Here is a 7,525-nt window from a genome sequence, read left to right on the forward strand (position 1 = left end):
GGGGGGGGGAGAGGGGAGAGGAGAGTTTAGACCCGCCCCACCCAGTCTACACTTTTAACTGATTTCTGGTGGGAGGTTAGTGTTGCCAAATTCCAGGGTGCAAATTAGAGCAAAAAATGGCTCCATTGTCCAGAAGCCCTGAGCCAGCCCGTCTGGGGTCACGCCAGGTTAGCCTCGCTCACCTGTCAGGCTTTGCTCTTCCTGGCCCCGGATCTACGTAGAACAATGCGCTTTGAACACACTCAGACTCTAAAGGGGTGGCCAGCGCTTCAGGTAGAACTGGCAGGGGAATGATCCTCTTTCACGACCTCTTTTCTCTTCAGGGAGACAGAAACCCTGCTCCCGGGTTCAGCCTCCTGTTTCTTCAGCACGTGACCCTGTGCGCGCTCCTGAAACCACCCGACCCGCGTCTGTTTCGACACCCACGAGCGAAATCGGCGGCCTTCACTGCATAACTCGGGCTTGATGTGAGAATCTGGGCTGTGAGAACATTTTGTGAATTGACCCAGGACACGGTCTGAGTTAGAGTCGCCGTTCTTTTCTGGTGTTCGTGCCAGCTATGTCTGTAGTCCTGAGCAAGTCCATTCACCTCCCTGAACCTGGAGCTTGAGGTAGATGCGGGCCGTGCTTCTCAGGCCTCTGTCAGTGGGTCATGGTGAAGAGCGCGTGCAGTTAGCCTTGCGGAGATGCCTGGCGGCGCCGAGTGCCCAGTGATTTTATCTTTTGCTGTGAGAGGGATCAGACCCACGGCTTCATGCATGCTAGGCAAACACTCTACCCTTGAGCTATACTCCCAGTGGTCTTTCTCTTTTCTTTTTTCCTTTCCTTTCCTTTTGAATCAGAATGAGAATCTCGCTACATTCCCCAGGCTGGTCCCCAACTCCTGGGATCAAGTGATCCTCCTGTCTCAGACTCCCCAACAGTTGGGATTACAGGGGTGCAGCACTGCACCCAGCTCTCAGCCCCGTAATTTTAAGGCAGTGCTGTATATATTCTCCTCACGGAGGCCAAATATTCCGTTTTAAATGTGCTCAGCAGGTGCACAAATAACCTCTATGCAAACTTGAGCAAGTCTGAAGTTTGGGAAAGGACTGAAAGAAAGCAGGAGAAGGAGAACAGCAAGAGCTCATTTGTGCTGGGCATAGTGGCACACACTTGCAATCCCAAGTAAGGGGGGGACTTCTGCCCTGGGCTTCCTATGCTGTCCTTGAGAGCCATGTCTCCACTCCCGACTCCCCAGGCTGTCCTATTCCTGGTCACCAAACTGGGTGCTGTGGGTGGTTGATATTGAGAGGACAGGACTGTTCCCCGAGTGGTCCTGACACACAGGATGTGTCTTGCCTCAAAGCAGAAGTGAAAGGGAGAACAGTTCCCCTTGTGAGACCAGAGGCAAGTCTGACCATCTCTTTGATGTCTCTCTTCTGCAGGAACCAGGAGAGGGGCTGCTACTTACCCCAGATTTGGCAGTGTGTGTGTGTGTGTGTGTGTGTGTGTGTGTGTGTGTGTGTGTTGGGACAGAGCCGGGTGTCCACTTCCCTCTGCACACGTCTTGGAATCGCTCCGAGCCTGCTACTTTTTGCAGTACCCCAGCGGCTGGAAGGTACTGTTTAATTCAGCTTTTATGACTTAGACTGAGCGGAAGACAATACCTTATACAAGGCCGTCTCCTCTGGCAGAACTGAAGTTGGGGGTCATCTCTGCAAGAGGGAGATTGGTTGGGCTCAGTGACTAAACCTCGGAAGTGGTGCCTGTGTCCATCAACAGGTGAGTAGATAAAGAAAATGTGGTGATGACACACCATGGAGCACCACTCTGCCCAAAAGGAGCATAAATTTGAGTCCCTTGTAGGAAAATGGACGCACCGTGAGACCAACATGTTAAGTGAAATAAATTTACTTATGAATCGTGCTGCTAGAAACATGGGCATGCGCGTATCACTTTGTAGACTCCTAATTCTCATAATCAGTTGGGCAGCCGTTACTGCGCCGGTGAGGTGGAGATGGTACTCTGGGAGTTAATCAGCAGCAAGATGGCATTACTCTGTAATGGCAGAGCCACCCTGCAATTCCTGTCTTCCGATTCGAGGAAGTAATATCTTTAGCAGAAAGATCACACACATGGATCACAAGCACACCTAGAACCACACGGGACACTTCGCCTGCTACTTGTTTTGGTTCTACCAATAACCCTTGCACAGTGGGTATTACGGGCTGCCATTTACAGGTGACTGAGGACAAGTCACTCGGCTGGGAAGGGGCTGGGTTCTACCGTAGGTCACCATGGCCTTGCTCAGCCCCACCTTCTCCGAGTTGGACCCTGGGCTACGTTTTGGTGTTTGTGGGATTTTTATCTGAGTGGGCCAATTGTAGGAGTTGGAAACAAGGCGAGCGAGACTCAGTGTTGGTTTCTTCTTTGGGTAAGCGGCTACCGGAGTTGCTCCCACTCTTCTCAGAACAGGCACAGAAGGACCAGTCTGGAGTCACCTTCGTGATGAGCGCAGCCAACCCCTTGTCTGCAGAGGGGAAACTGATGTTCTGAGGCAGGAAGCAACTTGGCGGAGATTACGGAGCAGGCCAGAAGGGACGGGTTAGGCCGAGACTTTGTCACACGGCCTCCCTCACCGGCTCTTTCTCATCCAGCCCTGCTGGCCTCCGTACCACTGTGCAATCTCTGCTGGGGAACTCGAGGATGCGTCCCTCCCAATCTCTGTCTGCATCTTATTCCCCTAGGGACTCAACGCTGCGATTCCAGGACCGCGGATATCCTCGTGTCTCAGTTTAAAATTGTTTGCCCTGACCCTGCCTCTGAGATAAACTCTGTCCAGTTGCCATCTACGCCTCTCAAGAGGAAAAACAGACCTGATGTGTCTACAACATCATTTTTAGCTCTGCTCCCTCCCCCAGCTCCTACCCAAACCTGTTCCTCCCACAGTTTTCCCTGATTTAGTAACTATACCATCATCAGTTATTCAGGCAGAAAATCTTGGAATTATCCTATATTTTCTTTTCCCTCAACCCACACACCTGATCCATTAGCAAAAACATTGCAATCTAACCCTTCTACCCTCCTCCTTCTTCATCAGATGCAGCACAGCCAAAAGCCTTCTCCTGCATCCTTTTTGGTCTTTAAGAATGCATTCTCTTCCTAGCAATGACTGTGTTCTCTTCTCAAAATCGCACAGGACTGGTGGTATTGCTCAGCCATGGACCATGTGATTACCATTCATAAGGCCCATTTTTATGTCCAACACCCACAAACCAATCGAGCAAAACAACAGGGTGTGTGGTACCTGCTTTGTGACTCTGGGCACATTTCTTAATCTCTGTGCCTCAGTTTTGTCAGCGATACAACGGGGTCAATAACAGTATCCACCCTCATAGGACTGCTGTGAAGATTCAACAAATGAATGCATAAAATTTTAAAATAATGATATACAGGGCATGGTGTTCAGTAATCTTAGCACTATTATTTATTTATTTATTTTGGGTACCGGGGATTGAACTCGGGTCCTTGCGCTTGTAAGGCAGGCTGCCAAACCGCTGCGCTAAATCCCCGGCCCAGCACTATTATTTTTATTGTTATTCCCACCACCAACGCCACCATCAATTTAACTTTTTGGGGGGGGTTGAGACAGGGTCTCACTAGGTAGCCCAGGCTGGTCTCGAACTCACAGTGATCCTCCTGCCTCAGCCTCCCAAGTGCTGGGATGACAGGCGTGCGCCACCTACCTGGTTCAGTTTAACTTTTTGAAGAGGCCATTATTGTTTCCTCCCTACCTCCATTGCATCTGTGATACCACTTCCCATGCTCCGTGCCCTTTGGCAGCTTCCTGTTCCCCTTAGGTAGCAGGTGAGCCCCAACTCCCTCCCCAGCCTCATCCCGCAGGTCCGTCCTTGTTGCTCGTTCCTCCTCAGTCAGACTGACCTTATCACAGGTTTCCATGCAATTTCTGCTCATTCTCCACCGAGCGCTCTCCCTGGAATATGCTTTCCCTCCTTCACAGGCTCGGTGCTTGCTCTTTCTTCTCATCTCAGCTTGGTCATTATTGTCTCAACCCCCCATGACTTGGCGACTACGGGAACCCTCTTTATTTAATACTCTAGGGGATGACCTGTGCCTCTATTGTACGACTTACTGCAGTTCTGAATTTACCCTATTCCTTTCACTTGGATTAAATCTGTCTCTCTGAACAGAGCCTAGAACCCACGGGAACAGAGACCAAATCATTCTTTTCTAACCCATGTGCATCTAATGCTGGCCTAGTGTTCTGCACATCCTAGGTGTTCAATAAATATTAAATGAATGAATGAATGAAAGTAAATCCAAGCCCAGAACTGGTCCAAGAGAAAATGTGTTGCTTCTGTGTAACTAACTACCCTTTCTCCTCTATCAGGGGCCAGAACAGCCCTCCTGGTTTCCAGGAGTTTCTACTTGCTAGAAACGTGGCCTTGGGTGGTCACAGGGCAACTATGGAGTTACAAGAGTAAAGAATGGCCCAGCGTGGTGGCACATCCTTGGAATCCCAGCACTCGAGAGGCCGAGGCAGGAGAATAGCCAAGAATCTGAGCCGGCCTCTGCTACGAAGTGAGTTCAAGGCCAGCCTGAATTATACGGTGAGACGCTGTTCCAAAAAAAGCAAACGAAAAAAAAGTCAGGGATTTGGTTCAGCAGTACGGCACCTGTCCTGCAAGTGTGAGGTCCTGTGTTTGATCCCCAGTGCCAAAAAACAAATGAACACCAAAAGACAAAAAACCCACAAAAATGAGTAAGGAAAGACTCTGTGCCTCTAAACTGATGTGGAAACTGGATGTGAAGCCACAGCCCAATGGAGAAGTAAGTCTGTCTTACTTCCTAAGCTTGGCTGCCTCGCTCCGCCAGACACTTTCAGGTTTTCCTTCCTTCTCAAAACAGGGAAACTACCCTGTCCTGAAGCTGAAGTGCTCTGTTCCGGTTTCCTGGACTGATGCTGTTTTCTTTAATGGGTTAGAGCAAAGGCTGTTGCAGACCTGGGCCAGTCCCCTACAGAGTTAACTCCAGGACACGGTAAAATGAGAGCAACAGGGACGATGTAGGGAGTTTGCATAAAGCTAAATTAATTCTGAGATTGCTCTACTTTTTTCTGTGTCAGCTGCCCTTTCTTTTATGAAACCAGAGTGATAGGGGTTGATGGTTTTTATCATCCTTTCTGGTCACAATCACCGACTTAATTTTCTTTTAAAATTGGCTGTGGACAGCAGCTGAGCTGGGATGAGAATCTAGGTTTCATAGTTCCCAGTTAGTACCTTTTCTGCCCTGCAGGCCCTCCCCAGAGAGGACAAGATGCAGAGCAGACATGAGACCTGGCCATAAATTGTTCACAGACTGCCGTGTGAGAGAGGACACACTTGTCCTGGTTATAACCGGGGGTCAGAATCGGGGTCCCTGAGCAGCAGTTTCGGATGGGCGCATTTCAGCCAGTTTAGGGTGAAGTCTCTGACAGCTGTAGAATGAGCTGCTGGAGATGGTATTTGGGCCTGGGACTCTGGTTAAGGATCTCGGTCTTGATTCAGGCAGGCCTAGATTATATCATTAGCTTCACTATTTAGTATTTGTGTGATACGGGGTAAATCCGTTTCCAGCTACTTAAAATGAGAGTGTGTCAGGTAGGAGCCTTGGTCCACACTTGTGATGCAGCAGTCGGGGAGGCTAGAACGAGTCTGGCCTGGCAATTTATGGAGACCATGTCTCAAAATTAAAAATAAAGAAAGGGCTGGGCATAGAGCTCGATGGCGCCAAGACCCTGGGTTCAATCCCCAGCACAATCAATCAATCAATCAATCAGGGTGATCATGCCTCACTCTGGGTCTTGAGAAAATTAAAAGAGGCAGTGTATGTGTGTGTGTGTGTGCGCGCACGCATGCGAGCTTGAGTGTGCAATGCCCAGCCTACATACTGGCCTTCTGTGAGAGGTAAGTCCTCCCAGCAGTCTGGAGGAGCAGAAGAAAGTCACTGAAAAGGACAAGAGACAGCATGAAGCAATTTGTGATCAAGGATAAGCAAGAGTACCCCAGACTTATGAGCTGGGACAGTCCGAGGACTGGAGATCAGGCACGGGCTGACTGATCAGAGAGGAATTATTGGGGCAGACAATGCCTCCGCTGAGCCCTGAGACACTGGGAGACTTCCAGTCTCTATTACTGGAACTAGCTGTGATGAGTTATTAAGTTTTAAGAATATGGAAATCCCTCTGTCCTTGGGTTCCCACTGTACTACGGGCACATTCTTGGCGCATCGGGGATCTTTGACATATATAAAATAGACAAGGAGAAGATTAGCTAGACAGACTAGAGGGAACTGTGACTAGATCTAAATAGGCTGGGGGCAATGGGAGCGTCCAGTCAGCCACACTCCCATCCCTCCCTCCATCCATCCATGCCCTCCTACAGCTACCCATACATTCACACACCTGCCTATCCAGACGCTTATCCATTCCCTCTCTTATGCATGCATGAACTCAGCCAACTGTCCATTTATTTCAAGCAGACAACAAGACAAAATCACTGCCCTTGTGAACCTTACACCAAGTGGGACAGGGCTTACAGATAGGATCAAATAATTATGTGAGTAAGTCTGCAATCCTGACCGTGTTAAGCGCTACAGATGAAAGGGCCACATGGTACGAGGAGAGCCTGTCACAAGGTGATTTTCCATATCCATGATGTCGGGAAATGCTTTGCAAGGAAGTAACCACTGAACTGGGAGTTGAAGTTAGGATTAACTGGAAGAATGGAGGAAAGAGAAATGTTCAGATGGAAGGAGAAGAGCAGGCGCAAAGGAGAACTGGGGGAAACAGGCCTGGTGACCAGGAACACCCGAGTGACCTCTTGGGCATAGTGAAGGCTTTTGTTTTTGTCTTTAGACGTTCTAAGCAGGCAGCGGGTGACTAGATCAGATTTGTATTTTGAAGTCTTCGGCTGTGGTTATGAAAGATAGAAACAGAAGAGTGGATGGGTAGGTGTGAAAGCCAAGAGCTTACGGGAAGTCGATGTAGTTGTCCGGAAATTAATTCATCCTGAATCTTGGATAGGGGAAACAGCACTGGGGATTTAACTTAGGGGTGCTCTGTCACTATGCTACACCCTCAGTCCTTTTTAATTTTAATTTTTTAAATTATTTTATTTTATTTTTGGGTAAAACAAAACAAAACAACAACACCACCAACAAAACATTTACTTTCCTGGCAAAGGAATGGCCTGCACAAAGCTGTGCCAAATGACCGACCCCAGACTGGGTGACAATCTGCCTTCTCTAAGAGTTATTTTCTATTTTAAAACAGGATCTCACTAAGTGCCCAGGCTGATCTCCAATTTGTAATCCTCCTTCCTTGTTTTTCAAGTAGCAAGGCTTACAGGCGTGCATCAACACACTGGGTGACGCTGAGCATCTAGGAAAATTACGAAGGGGCATCTGAAGCCTTGCCCTGCTAAGCTGGAGTCCTTTCTGACTCTTTGAAGATGGCTCTTGTCCCTGCTGTGACTTCTGAATA

The 7,525-nt window shown here is 48.8% G+C and overlaps 1 long non-coding RNA gene across 1 annotated transcript; it reads left to right on the top strand.

Annotated features, from left to right (window-relative positions):
• The first annotated feature begins 55 nt into the window (after positions 1–55).
• On the top strand, positions 56–7,525 carry LOC109117404. The gene is made up of 4 exons (XR_002024705.2): positions 56–467; positions 1,428–1,764; positions 4,394–4,613; positions 7,379–7,525. It is a non-coding gene; the product is annotated as an uncharacterized LOC109117404 (long non-coding RNA).

This window comes from Fukomys damarensis, unplaced genomic scaffold, assembly GCF_012274545.1.
Source record: "Fukomys damarensis isolate Sample0158 unplaced genomic scaffold, DMR_v1.0_HiC HiC_scaffold_12, whole genome shotgun sequence".
Lineage (NCBI taxonomy): Eukaryota > Metazoa > Chordata > Mammalia > Rodentia > Bathyergidae > Fukomys > Fukomys damarensis.